The sequence below is a fragment of the Prionailurus viverrinus genome, chromosome B2 (assembly GCF_022837055.1).
Source record: "Prionailurus viverrinus isolate Anna chromosome B2, UM_Priviv_1.0, whole genome shotgun sequence".
In the NCBI taxonomy this organism is placed as follows: domain Eukaryota; kingdom Metazoa; phylum Chordata; class Mammalia; order Carnivora; family Felidae; genus Prionailurus; species Prionailurus viverrinus.
Window position 1 is genome coordinate 115,853,789 of NC_062565.1, and position 15,891 is coordinate 115,869,679.

The 15,891-nt window shown below is 37.0% G+C and overlaps 1 protein-coding gene across 2 annotated transcripts in view; it reads right to left on the reverse strand.

Moving 5' to 3' along the window:
* PTPRK (protein tyrosine phosphatase receptor type K) overlaps positions 1-15,891 on the reverse strand; it is a 556,609-nt gene that overhangs the window by 42,453 nt on the left and 498,265 nt on the right. The gene's annotated exons all lie outside the window — the stretch shown is intronic.

The following is a 15,891-nucleotide window of genomic DNA, read 5'->3' on the forward strand; positions in this document are numbered from 1 at the left end:
TAAATGAATTTAAAAAATAAGTTACTGAAAGCAGCTAATTATCCCAGAGATGAAAATTAGTGCTGGCCAAAAATTACTACAAAAAGACAACTTGTTTATTTTCTTTGAATAAAAATAACCTGGATATATAAATACAGAAGCGTGCTAAACTACGGCATAAGGGATTTAGGATCGAGATAAGGGGAAAGCCTCCTGAATAGGGGTTTTGTTAACACATGAAAATAAAACAAAACCTAGCAATAATTATCAAAGGGAATGGTACTATTTTTTCTCCAAATGTCCTTAAAAGTCAGACGCCAAGATTTTTAGCCAATAGTACATGCAAAGAGATGGGGTCAGATTTAGGGATTCATTTGTTTGCTGGCTCACTCAGCAAACACTTCTGAACTCAAGAGCATGGTGCTGTGTTTGGCACCTGTCAATTGCACTTGTCTGGGACACAAGGGGTTGGGTTAAATAATGCTTCGTCTAACGGGTAGAAGAAGTGTCAGTTTATGATTTGATATATAAGATTTGAAAGGAATACGTGGTTTGCAAGAAAAGAAAAACAAATACATCAAGGAATATTTCATATTCTCTTTAAAAATAAAACCCAGATAATAAACTTGGGAAACAGAACTTTGAAAAGATAAAGTTGTTTTATTATTCTTATTTAAAAATTCTTTGTATCCTCTAACTTTCCCTCTTTCTCAAAGCCCATATACACACAGTCATAAGTATACACCTGGGGCTCCTGGGTGGCTCAGTCGGTTGAGAGTCTGACTCTTGATTTTGGCTCAGGTCATGGTCTCACAGTTCATGATATCAAGCCCCATGTTGGGCTCTGCACTGACAGTGTGGAGCCTGCTTGGGATTCTCTTTGTCTCCCTCTCTCTGCCCCTCCCCTGCTCACGTGGGCTCTCTTTCCATCTCTCTCAAGAATAAAAATAAGCACTGAAAAAGGTATATACACCTTAGTCAACTTACAAGCTCCATTAACCCTCTGAAGATATTTTCAACTTATTAACTTCAAAAACTTACATTTTGCAGATACTAAAACTGAGGCTTAGAGAGATAAGGATAGATTATAAATGGCATAAGCACAGTGACAAAATCTAACACATTTATCTTCTAAAACAGCATTTCTCAATGTTTCCAGATCCAGGGCCCCTCCTGCTAAGCATCTGTGTATCAGGAGTATGGCTGACTTGTAGGATTAGGCACATTTGGGAAATTGCCTTAAAGCATCCACCACAGTATGAGGAGACCGTGGCTGAACGAACAAATGAGCCCCTAAATCTAACCTCATATATATTTTTTAAATATTTATTTAGTTTTGAGAGAGAGAGAAAGACAGAGTGTGAGCAGGGGAGGGGCAGTGAGAGAGGGAGGGAGAATCCGAAGCAGGCTCCAGGCTCCGAACTGTCAGCAAAGATCCCCACACGGGGCTCGAACTCACAGACCAAACTCACAAACCGCTAGATCATGACCTGAGCCGAAGCCGGACGCTCAACCAACTGAGCCACCCAGGCACCCCTAACCTCATATCTTTCCAATGGATAATTTACAAATTCCTTTTTTAACATTAGGTATATGTCTATATTTCCATTCTTCCTTCTTTAGCGTTTCTGTGCTGGCTTCTGCACCCCTCCCTGTGCTTTTGCTCCGGGTTCTGCACCTAAATATCTGCTCCAGATTCTCAACCAGCCACAGTTCCTCCCCAAAAGAGACAGATAAAAGGCTGCTAATTGTGAATTTTTCCAAGTAGGAAATTAAAGAGAACTAACATATCTGACATCAATGTCATTTCATAAAGTGGTAAGTTAAAGTAAAACCAGTAGAAAACATAGTTTGAAGAAAAGTGTTAGAGAAAGTTAACTTTGTAAAACAATTCCCTATAACTGTCTTAATTTATCTTATTTCAATTGGGTAGAATAAAACTTCCCTATAGACCAGTATTTGATAACTATTATTCTCAAGTAGGAAAGGCAAGCCTTCAGGTTGTTTCTTCTGGAAAGCAAGGGAGTTTTCCTTTTTGACTTGACACTTTCATGTATCCAGGCTTCAGGAAATTTCCAATCTCATTAATTATGCATAGAAGCAGTTCAATGCTTACCACATTTCAAACTGCACATTATAGTTCAAGTCATCAAAGTACATATTAAATATACTGGATACTTCTTCTTTCCCGAGAAGAATCTTAGAGGTACATACGTAGCAGTGTATGTGAAATCAGGTGGCATATATTTCAAAGTTGGATATAAAGCTAAAGAGAATATATCCTGTTTGTAATTCTCAATGGCATTGAAAAGTTCCTGCTTCAAACAGACAGAATGTTTGATGTAGAAATCCCTAGAAAAGACTTTAGTGCATGCAACAAATCATCATTATTCAGTAATTAATGCTTCCTCTTAATAGGTTCTAGGTTACACTTGGCTTTCAGAGGGTAACGATAATGATTGCTTTGTGATCTGACCTCACAGAATTACATGTTTTTGAAACTCTTGAAAGATCGGTTCCTGTTCCATGAGTTAAATATATATTTAATACACTATCTTAATTTGACAAAACACATATTTTTATGGGATACTTTTCTATAGATATCATGCCGTAAGTAGTATATATTTCATAAAAATCTTCAGAACTGCTAAGCCCGCCAGACGACCTTCAGAAGATACACAGGTGCAAATATAAACTATGATCATGAAGTATGAACAGTCAGCCTTAACACTAGCTGGGTTTAGTAATTAAATAATAAAAATGACATAAAGGTGAGTGGTAAATAATTTCAAATTCAGAGACTGAAGAGTTTTTTAAGAGTCTTATTAAATACTGTAGATTTGCTGACGAATTAACCTAAACATATTTCCAGAAACAAAAAGCCAAATCTAAAAGTACATTTCTGACCAAAGATGCTGCTAACTTTGCAAGTGTATTCAGGGTGCAAAGTAGTGAAACTTTTATAACTTATTATGTAAAACAGTGTTACTACTTTAAAGTCATAGTCTACAGACATGTCTTTGTTAAATACTGGACTCCAATTAATTTTTCCCAAGCAGTTATAAAAAACCCCACCAAGTTCATTCATTTAGATGAAGCAAGGGTGCTTGTCTCTCATGATTACAACTCTTGTGCAGACTTGTTCATCAATGCTTCAACATCATTATTAAACCTGAGTATAGAAGGCTAATCAAATTCTCCAGGAACATATGATTTGGTGGCTATTTTCCCTTGACTGTGAATCCTCCTTAAAGTCTTTAGCTGTGACATTTATTATTATTATTACTACTAACAATATTTTTTATTAAATGTCTGCATAAATTTATTACTTTAGATACTTTAATCACACATAGTTTTCTAAGTTCTTGGCCTTAGAACCAAGGAACATAAATATCCTATTTAAAATCATTCAAGCTTAGAAGATTCATTAATGGAAACACAGCAGTAACCCCAAAGTGAGCATTTTCTATTTTCTTCAAAGAGAGCAAAAAGCTATTAGAGTGACTACACCCCTGAGCCCTGTTTATAATTTATGCACATACACAAAGGCAATGTGGAACACCTTTTTCAGAAATGCTTTCCTTTGCCATAAATCTTTTCCTTTTTTTATCTGTCAAAAAATATTCGAAGAGTTCCCATTGTTCTGAAGCCAAAGGCAGCATAATTCTTTGGTGAGAAAAAAATGAAGGCAGTATTTCATTTTTATTGAGCAAATTTATGAGTTGAATTTTTTGATTTTGCAACACAGTTAAGGTAACTTTATAAACGGTGCCCTTCCTCCCACTACTTAAAAATAATTTACCTAAAAAGCTTAGGTAAAAGATACAGATTACAAAATATACAAACACCGCCAAAATACACAAATTTACTTAAATTTAAAAGCTGTGATCATGTAAAAACACTCTTCCATTTATTTTCAAGATGGATACTAGAGGTAGAAGCCTCTGAGTACAATATAGCAGGTGATCTTGTAGCAGCATTAGAGACACCATCATCCCATAAATTACCGCAAATTCTCCAGGTATTTCACTAGTGTTCTCTTTCCTTCTCAGCTATGTTTCTGAATATTGTTTACACTCACTTCCCAAGCATGGATTTAAATGCTATCATCACGCTTATGTCTCTCAATGCAACCAATCCACCATCACCAATGTTGCTAATGACTTACTAATTGCTGAGTCCAATGTACAATTTTCTCATTGTATGCAATCTCTTGATAGCATCTGACATTGCTCGCTTTCCTTTTTGTGACCCTCCTCTCTTAGGGCTTCCAAATACTTGTTCATCTCTGAGTTTTCGTATTACCCTGCCTTCCCATTTCTAGATCTCCTTTGTGAGCCCCTCCTTGTTTCCCTTAAAAATAGGTGCCGCTTTGAGTTTCTCAGAGAACTGGCCCTCTTGACATTTCTGGAGTGGTGATTTCATCCACTTTTATCCACTTCTATCACTTCAGCTGCCATCGTGCTGATTGCTCCATAATGTATCTCTAACCATGGGTCAGGGCTCTGAGCTGAACTCCTGACCCATGCAGCCATCTGATTCCTTCCCTTCAATGCCTTCCCTTCAGTGAAGACACCTTAGACACATCCTTTCCATTCGGAACTCCATCTCATGCTCACACCACTTCCTCCTCCAGTGAACCCCCTTTCAGTAACTAGCTCAACTATCCACGCAGGGCTTCAAGACAAACACCGAGGCCAAATTCCTCTTCTCCCTCTCATTTCCAGGATTAATACATAGTGTATAAACCAAACTAGGATACTTCTGAAAGTAAAATAATTGTGACAGGACCAAAGGGAAACACTGGAATTATCCTGGTCAAACAAGATGACTGATTACTTTTCTTTCTCATGCAATTAGTTACAAAGTACTTCTACTTCCTAAATATCTCTTGCGTCTACTTTTCCCATCTCTGTTGCTACTACCTGAAGTCAGGTCAACATCATATATAACCCAGTTTACACAGTAGTCACCTCTTTTTATCTCTTCCTATTCCACATCAACTCACAGTGTGGCAACATAGTATGTCCGTGACTTCAACTGTATCAACTGTATCATGTCACTCCACTGATGGGAAACTGCCAATGGCTTCCCATTCCTGTTAAGATAGAGCCCATAAAAGCAGGGACCATGTTTGTTTTGCATAGCACTGCATTTCCAGCTGGACCTGGAAAGGACTAGTTGAGTAAATACAAGAACGACACTAAGGCTGCCTTCGGTAGATGTACTGGCACACAGAAAATCACTTGTCTTCTGAGAAAACATAAGGATAGATTTGATCAGATGCAGATCTTGTTTGGAGGTTGGCACACATTTCTGAACTGTCTCTAGAAACTTCTAGCCCCTATGCTAGCCATTCTTTCACGAAGTTAACTGCTTCTACCATCTGCCACCATTTACCACCAAACCAGAGTGTAGGGAAATTCCAGAGTCATGGAAAGTACAGAAACTTAGTATCTGTAAGGCCCTATTTTAATCCTCAGCTCCTTCTCTTATTTGTTGTGTGACATCAAATTAGCAAGTTAGCATCTCTGAGTTAATATTTCATCTATAAAATAAAAATAACAGTGGCTATATTATATAGCTTTTAGGAATATTAAGTGACATATGATGGGAAAAGTTTCTATAAAATGTGAAAACTGGTACTGAAAGTAGTGGTAGATGCTACCCTCCTAGGTGGAGATGGCCCAGATGTTAGCCCTTTGGGTCCATCACATAAAAGTTAAAAACTATGAATAGGGAAACGGGCATTGCTAGAAAACAGTTTTTTAAAAATCTTAGCAGTCTGTTGTATAGATATACAATGGTGAGTTTTGTAAAGTCCATGTTATTAATTAAACAGTCTGCCACATTGGACATCTAAGCCTTACGGGCATCTTGAAGCATGCATTATTTAACTCAATGATTCTTTGAAGTCCTGTTGTTTTATCATGTCATAGGATCTTAGGCAACTTGTCCACTCTCAGATGGTTGACAATAAAAAACAGGGTCTTAGTGAAAAATGAAAACAGCTATATAGCACATATTTTGTTTAAGTGGTTAACTAAAATATAGTTTAGTCTTGTTTAATAAAGATATGGGCGTTACCTGAAAATTTCTGATATGGAAAATAATAGTTCAGAAGTCCATATAGCCTTTAAACAACTATGAAATAAAGGTACAGATACTTGAAGTTAATTTCACACTGCTTAAGGCCTCTTCTTGCAGTCTTAGATTCTCTTATTTTTTTTAATTTTAAAACCACTGTTTAAGTTTTACATAAAATCCTGAAGAAATTATAGAAACACTTTTTTTTAAAAAAAAGCAATAAAAGAAGCATCACATTTTAGGAATGTGCTTAAAGGTTAAAAAACATGTACAATATTTTTTTCCTCACAACAACTTAATGAAGGTCAAATATTTTACATGTGAATTTTTCATTACTCTTTTCATTCAGTTAAATTTATTCAATTGGGTAAATTGTGTGTTCCCTGACTTCTTAAACACAGTTAGGTGTCTCTGCTACATTACGCCTGAAATCTGCCCTTAATTCTCCATTTCCATTTTCATCTAGCTTTTTCACCGAGCCTTCCTACTTCCCTTACAAGGCCTCAGATTCATCCTTTATACTGACGCAAGAATGAGTTTTCTAAAATGCAGATGTGATTAAATGACTTTTTTCACTGCTTTCCATTGAAGAGGAAAGGCAGAAGTTCTTGGTATGACATACAGAGCCTTTAAAAACTAGACTCTAATCAACCCTTTCCATCTCATCTACTGACAATTCCTTTAGGCTATCACATACCCTAATCATACAAAAACACCAGCCCTTCTCCAAATACTCCGCCATGGCAAACTGGCCCCGTGGGTTTATCCAGCGGACTGCAACTATTACATGATTGCAAATAGCTTCATAAGATAACACTAAATTATTACGAATTTATATATCTACCAGCAGTGCACGTAAACTCCATTTGAATTACATCTTAACACTCTGCATTACCAGACTTTGTGATTTTTGCCAATTTAGTGGTAGAGAATGATACCTAATATGCATTTGATTATTGAAATTATCTTTTGAGATACTTATTTGAAATATTTATACCTATTTCTTCTCTGCTCTGAAATGCTTAGTGCATAATTTTGGCCCCCTTTTTTTTGTATTTGATTTTCATCTTTTTTTTTATTGGTTTATGTATTATTATAAATTATTTCATGTATCGATACTAATCCTTTGTCAGTTATTTATTAGAAATATCTTCGATTGGGCGGCTTTCCTTTCACTTTATTTATGATATCCTGATGAATAGTAGTTCTTAATTTCAGTATAGTCAAATATATCAATCATTTATTTGAATTTATATCAACAATCTCTCTCTCTAAAGGTTTTAAAACTATGCATTTCATATTTAATCCTGGATCCACCTGAAATTGCTTTCTGAGTGTGATATACACTAGAAAAGTATTCCAAGTCTCCCCGCTAACCCCCACCCCCTCAAATAAATTTCCAGTCATCTGTGGGCAACTTTTGAATTGATCCGATGATCTACAAAACCACTTTTGTGCCATATACAAATTGCACACATGCATGAATTCTGTTTCCGGATTTTCCATTATTTTCTTAGAGGTAATATACTTATTCTGTGCTGATATGGTAAAGTTTGAATTACCACAGCTCTGTAATATGTTATAATATATGATGGGCATGTTCCCATGCTTGGTCCTCTTCCTTAGCATCTTGGCTTGCCTTTACATTTTGCTGTAACTTCTTCGGATTAAAACTCAGCTGATAAATTATCTTTTCACTTCTGTCAAAGCTGCTATGCAGTCCATCCAAAGAGTTTCTAAAATTTGAAAAATTATGCTTTTTCTTTCTAAAGGTTTCATTTGATTCTTTGCAAATGGGTCTTTGTTTAGTGACTCCTAAGAGTATTTTGCTAATCCTTATGATTTGCACTTTGTTTCTTTGACTATTTTGTACACAGCTCTTTGGTATTCTGAATGTGACAATCCCAATCGCAGCAGTCCTTTGGGGAGGCAGATCTGTTGTTTCTGCTAACTCTCACAGTGAGTTACTCTCAGGAATGCTTGGTGACCTTTGATTGTGAGTTAATTGCTTTATGTTAGTCTATGGGAATCCTGCGGGCCTCAATTCATCATGCTTTCATCTACAAAAGAACTTGCATCACCTTCTGCCAGTAACCATGAGGTACCGCAGGACTCAGACCTCCTCTGCACTCCTCAAGAATACCGCCTCTATGTGAGAGTTCCAGGCAGGGTAACCCCCTTGTTACCAGCCTGAGGACCTGTGTTTCAAGGACAATATAGCTTCAGCATCCCTTTCTGGGACTACCAACCTCTCCTTCTACCTATTGCTCACTGTTCTTAATTCTATTCACCCACTTTTTTTTTGGTGGGGGGGTCGGGGGCGGAGGCAGACTATTGAGTCCTTAGAGACCTCTCCTAGGTGCTATGAGCCTGGCAATGTATCTAAAGAGGTGCCCTACCTAGGTATGATTGTTCTGCTGAGATCCTCAGAGCACCTAATCTGCCAGGCATCCGAAAATGGAAGGCAGATCATGGGATTTTATTTTTATTTTAGCGCTTATTCAAGACCTTAATCCTTAACTACCCTCTCATCTCTAAAAGAACAGTTAATTATTTGCCCATAACCTACATTTAAAATTGTGTTGCAAATGTTTTTTTCAATAAATCTGCAATATATACTAGATTAGAAGGTAGTTGAGGGCAGAGGTATACTCTCTTTCATCTCTTATGTCAAATGACTTACAGTGGCCAACAGTTTAATGAATGAATAACAAAAATGTTCATCATTCGTCAAAGTGTACTGCCTACATAAAAGCATATATAATGTAGCATTAAAGCATGCTTCAAGTTTTAACATTTTGGAAATAAATACATTCATGCTAAGGTTTAAAGAATTTATGAAATCTATAATCATGCTTAAAAAAACTGTTCTACATAGCAGTAATTGCTAAGAAACTTTAACATATCTGGAAAACATACTGATAAGGAATACTCTAATCAGGTGGCATTAAATATTTTTGTTATAACAAAGCCACTGATCATGGTTTAAGTTCCAGCTCGGCCACTTACTAGTTAGGGCACCTTAAGTACATTATTTAACCACTGAGTTCCTCCATTTTCTTATTGGAAAAGTAGAAATGATAGATACATCCCTTCTCTTAAGCACATTAAAATGGATAAAATAGTTAGGATAATACTTGGTACTTAATAAAGCTTCAGTAAGGGTTAGGATGGATATAATCAAATTCAGATAAAATTCTTTTTCCAAATCTAAATTTCTGTACCATAACTAATATGAGTTCAAATAAACAGCAAATAAACAGCAGAATATTTTTTAGTACTGTCTTCTCAGAGAGACAGAAAGATGCCAGAGAGGTATCAACCTCAATCACTACCTAACAAAAAGAAACAAGTAAAGTTGGAGAGATAGAAACACAAAGAAATTGATAGTTAGATCAAATCCTTCCTATAAAAACTCAAACACAGATGGATAGATGGAATCTGGGACTGTTCTTAGAGGAAGTTATAAGAGTTTTTTTTTTTAAGTCATAAGTTACATGACCCATCTCTTTTTCTCTTTAATTTTAATCCAAGTTAGTTAACATATAGTGTAATATATATATATATATATATATATATATATATATATATATAGTGTAATAATGATTTCAGGAGTAAAATTTAGTGATCCATCACTTACCTACAACACCTAGTGCTCATCCCAAGTGCCCTCCCTAATGTCCACCCCCCACTTAGCCCATCTCCCCACCCAATATCCCTCCAGCAATCCTCAGTTTGTTCTCTGTATTTAAGAATCTCTTATGGTTTGTCTCCTTCTCTTTTTATCTTATTTTTCTTATTTTATATCTATATATCTATATCATATCTATATCTATATCTATATCTATATCTATATCTATATCTATATATATCTATACCACATCTTTATCCATTTGTCAATTGATGGACTTTTGGGCTCTTTTCATAATGTGGCTATTGCACGACCCATCTTAATTCCGTGAAGAAGGCCTGGGTTTCCTTTCTTTCACTAATAAATAAATTATTTATTGTCCCTGGCATGTTCCCAGCCCCTTTATAGGCTCTGAAGAATCATCACTGAACAAGACAGAGACTATCTCTGCTCTCACGCAGTTTACATCCCTGTGTTCTGAAGCAGATGATACACAAGTAAACAAGCACCTGACACTGAGAAGTTCTTTGCCAAAACTTAAAGTAGGGAATGAGACAGAGCACACAGTGACCTCTTTAGGTTTGAAGGTGAGGGAAGACCTCTCTGAAGAAAACAGGGAGGTGGAAGGTGTGGTTTTTTTACTGAGATGAGGGCAAGTGTAGCATAGCAATAGCAGACGGTTCAGTGCTTATGTACTAGGTAGTAAAGTGAGTTCAGAGATTATGCAGATGTCTAGTCGACTTAAAAAAATGCTTTTTAAATAAAGCTTTAATAAGGAGATCAGAGGATAACAATAGAGTAGTAAAAATTAACTTGGGAAGTAAGAAAATAAGACAAATAATATAATGCCATAACCCTGGCCCACATTCAAACCAAAGGTACAGGAAAGGGACACTAAATGATAAGCAACTACATCTTCCATATAGTGACTACTACATGTGGGACATACAAGCAGCAATCCTATTAAGAGTAAAGCAGGTTGAGGTGAGAATTACTGAAAAGTCAAAGAAGTAAGTAAAAATAAATGATGTTGGATTACACATCCACATGTAGTGTTTGCAGCAAAGCAGTCTACAGAACAATAAAATTTGCACCTTAAAGTAAAACGTTTATAAAATGATATGTGGGTATCTGGAACTGTTAGGTGAAAAAATATGACATTCACGATAATGTCAGTGATTTTTTTTCTCTCCTATAAACTACAGGATCAGGAGAGTCTCTTCTTCAGGGAAAAAAAATCTGGAATATTAAAATCCAGCACATTTAATTAAAAGGCAAATAAATGCACTTGACATTTTTGTTGGCACAGAACTCAGAATGCCAAATCTAGGCCAGTCATCCAAACATGCCATTCAAAGCACAAACAGGGGGAAAAAAAGTACACATTTGAATGTAATATCATTTGAAATATTAGAGAAAAAAATAGAAACCGAATAAAACCTTTAATAGCGCTCAAGTTAGAAGGATGTGGTGTGACCTAAAACAATAAATATGACTTACCTTTTAACCTATTTCTACTTGCCTTATTTGTAAAATGAGGGGTTAAGATTAGCTGCATTTGGGCTGCTTTTAGTTATGAATTCTACTTTCATTTTCAGCAGGTCATTTTCCACCAAGGCTTGGATAATGCATTAATCTGGCATATCTCAGGAGAACACACAACATGGTTTAAATCATATTAATAGAGGTTGCACTGCCATTTTCACAGGTGTTTATTTACTAAATTAAAGACTGCCTTAATATTGTACAGAGGAGCCAGATTAAAAAGCGATTTTATTTGAGTTCCAGCTTTTCCAGGATAATTTAAAGTCTAAATTATTAATAAATGCTTTAGAGTTTGAGATTGGGTTTTTAATCCTAAAATATCTTTTGGCCTTGAGTGAAGAGACAGGAGCCACATTTTCAAATGGCTCTTGATTGTCTCAAATGATCCAAGCATAGGCTCCATTTCACAATTTGCACTGTTCAAAATATCTAGCAAACACTGACATCCAGGATACTTTAATTTACTACATTTCATCTACTTTTAGATAATGAACCTTTCTTTTTTAACAGCCAATGCCCTCCCATCATCCAAATAGGACCCTTTTGATAAGAAATTTCAATCTGTTCAGTGAAGCCTTCCCTACTCCTTCAGTCTCACTTTTCTCTTCTTATATTCCTATGCACTTATCGGTCCTATTTCTGATCTGCGCTTTAATCATGGCCTGAAAAAGGTAGGCTGGAGTTTTATGAGGAGCAAGGGTTTTTGAGGTCACCATTCACTGATTCTATGGACTTGGGGAAGCTCCATTACATCTCTGAATCTTAGTTTCTTTATCTATAAAATGGGCATAGCATTCTTCTCTACCTATTCTAAGTGTTAAATGAGATAATCGTAAAGAAAGCTCTTAAAGATTTTCTTCCTGTATTTTCCTCATCTGTCTTCTTGGTGAGCATACTCTAGCACCTGCACTCTCCAGTAAAGAGTGAGGATTCAGGACATAGGTGACCTCCAAATTCCTCACTTTTGTTAGCGATTTGCAGATTAACAATCTGCGTGCTGCTGTTTGGGAAATAGTTTTACAGTGTAAATGGAAATAGGCTACTTAACTTTTTGCCCACCATTCCAGAAGCTAAGTAGGTGGTATAAATTCATTCTTGTTGCCTATCGGCGGGGCTTTCAGTTCCCCCGTACTCTTCACAATATGCTTCCCTCCTCTATCTCTGCTTCATATTTTACTGCAACCAATTTTTAAATTGACTTTTTGCCATTCCAAATTTCGGCCCCTTTACTTCTCTTCCCTTAAAATCTAATTTTCAGCAGTCTTACAATAAGTGGCTTCATTTTTCTTTGACCTTTGGTGTATTTACTTTTTCAATTACCTCTGAACTCACTGAATGCGTTGTTCATTTACTTCTTCCACTTACTGCGCTGAATTCCTTAAAGCTGGTTTCTAAGCGCCTCACTCCAAATGAGTCCTGCTATTGTCAAGGACTTCCGTTGATGGAGAGAGAGAAGGACTTGTATATATTCTGAAGAGATCTCTGAGGATCTGAGACACTGCCCCCAGTATCACCGGATCACACAGCTTGCCTACCAGTCCTCAGTATCCCCTGGAAAACCTACCTTTCTTGTATGATGTTGATCAACCCTTAACCATTAACTTCTGTGTGAACTTGCTCTTTCTCTTGGACTTCACTGAGCCCTTAAATTTTATGAGCATATTTCTTTTCTAAACCCTCCCCCTAACCCAATAGGTTTTTAAATTTGTGAAATATAGAGAAGTCAAGCTTTTTCAAAGACAAATGTGCTCTTTTACAAAGTTGACACATACTTGGTAGAGCTGAATCTTGCCTAATCTTTACTTGATATCACTGCATCAACTAACACGCTCTGACACAGAGATTAATCACTTATAAAATCCCATCCTCTATACATTTTTCTGCTTTAAAAATATGGAACTTCTCCTTTCTGTAGTGAACAGAGTAGTGGGATCTGCAGAAACAAGGAAAAAGAAGAGGCAACGCAAAGCCTGAAATCTGGAAAATCAAGTATAATTTATGAAAAAGATCTGTAAAGCTATTCAACAAATTATTATTATTATATAATAATCTACTAATAATAATGTCACATGTGCATATCACCACTGACTCCAGAATTCTCAGCTTAACACTGATTTCCAACTACCTTGACAAAACCAGCTGAAGTTACAAACGAAGAATCAGGTGAAATTATAGGCTCTATTGTACCTTATTTTAAAAGTGTTTATTTAAATTCCTGTTAGTTAACATACAGTGTAATATTAGTTTCAGGTGAACAATATAGTGATTCAGCACTTCCATACACCATCCGGTGCTCATCACAAGTGCCCTCCTTAATCCCCATCACTTATTCCACCCATCCCCTCACCCACCTCCCTTCTAGGATCTACTTTCTTATTAGTTTCTGCAACACAATAATTCCTTCAATTTTGCAAGAATAAAGATTAGTCTTTCTTCTAATTCTTTCACTTCCTTCTCTTAACTTCTTTCCTTTCATTTCCTCTAGGTTATGTTCACAGTGTTTGCTACATCTCCTTTCGGTATCATATTAGATCTGCAAGATGTCTCCAAACAATCTACTCGTGTCTGCAGAAAACAGGGCAGTAGCGAGGAGGGTACTTCACATAGGCTCTCCACGTTTTCATCTTCACATCCATGTTGCATCTATGGTTTCAGGCAACATTTATGGGGGTGGGGGGAATGAACTCTCAAAATTCCACCCACCACTCTTTCATCACAAGTGGACCCAGAGTCAAAGAATTTCAATCCAAACTGGCACATGAAGGCTGGCCCTGGTCCTCTCTGGTAGCAAAATGAATGGGTCATTGACAAAGGGTGTGAGTTCTCCTGTGAACAGACGGGTCTCAGGTGGTGCGAACAGAGCCCACTGTTAGTTTGCTCAATTGTGGACATGTTTAACCACTAATGGGCAGTGGAATGAGTAGGTTTTATTAAATGGTGATGCCAAACCCAGGCTGATCAGAGATATTTCTATACTGGGTTTCAATTCTATGGGATTACAAGAAAAATATCTTTATCTTTGTAAAGTATCCTTATATCACAGGGGCATTTAGTAAAGGGAGCCAACCACAACACAACTCTCCCTGGAAAGGAAACTGCACTGGAATTAGGTTCCTCTAGTCATGATATTCTAACATACCTCAATTTTCCTCCTTAACCCCTCTATCTGACCCCACAGACCTGAAGAAATGGAACATCTGGACAATGACTGAGGACTCCAGTTTGTAACATGCAAAGTATAACACATTCTTGTGAGGGGTCGTTTGATGGCTTCTGGAAGGAGTGAGAGTCTGAAAACTCTCAGGTAGCTTTAAGAAAGAAGAAATGGGGAAGGAAGGAGGAAGTAATGTCCTTAAAGAAAACCTCTTTTCTTCAGGTCTAAGAATAGAAGGATACTTCTTACTAGTGGTAAAGGAACTATGATATACTTAAGTCAGTTAAAATTCCCTAACATTTATACCTTCTTCACATACTTCTACAGTCTTCCTTCAGGACAGAACCTTGGATAACTATGTTGTTGTTTGAACCATTTGGTCTGGTGGAACAAAGTGGGGTGGCCATGAGAGGATGGGCCTGATGTACTTCATTTTCAGCCATTTGGCTCTCAATGTGGATCGGCAAATCTTATGGATCTTATGAATCCTCTTATATCTCAGAAACAATCCATAAGGAAAAAGATAAGATAAATGGTTCCCTATTATATGCTGGCAATACAATACATATATAAGTTTAGTATCGAGTTTTAAAAAGTGTGCAAAACTAAAACTACATTTTAACTAATCTCTGAAAACCACTAGAATTAACCAGAGAATATACAGGGAATTATAGGCAGCCCACCACAGTAAGAACAAACATTGTTGGCTGCTCTGCATAGCTAAGTGAAGGTAACTACTCTTGGACAGGAACAACAGGGTGTCCAGCTATATCAGGGCCTCAATTAAGATCTAGGAAGAAGGTGGAGAGCTTTTATTTGAGATCAGTGGTCAACACTCTTGAGAATTTGTGGGACCTACACATGGAAGTGGAAACCAGTACCTCTCTTTAGAGATTCCTGGACAACCTCAGTTCTATAGTCCTTCCTTGCAAGTACTGACTTCTGACCTTGAACTCACACTTTCCTAAAGTCAAATTCTATCCATCAAACCTCTCTAGAAGCTAGATTCCTGGTTTTAGCCCCAGTAAACTTTCTCTGTTCTCCTTCAGCAGTAGGCCTCATGTTGTCAACTTTCTCTTCCTACCTGTGGTGGTTAATGTTGTGTCAACTATGACTGGGCCACAGGTGCCTCTAAATCTGCTTAAACATTATTTTGGGTGTCTCTGTGAGGTTGTTTCCTTAGGAGATTAACATATGAATTGGTAGACTAAAGAAGATGGTCTTCCCCATGTAGGTGGGCTTCCTCCCATCCACTGAGGGCCTGATTAGAACAAAAACACGGAGGGGCAACTGGCTCTCTGTGCCTGCTGAGCTGAGAGATAAAGGTCTTCTGCTATCCTTAGACTGAGCATCACTTCTCCTGGTTCACAGACCTTTGGACTCACACTAGAACTACCACTGGCTTTCCTGAGTTTCCAGCTTACAGACAATAGATGTGGAACTTCTCAGTCTCCATAACCATTTGCACCAATTTTCCCTAATAAATTATGAGAAA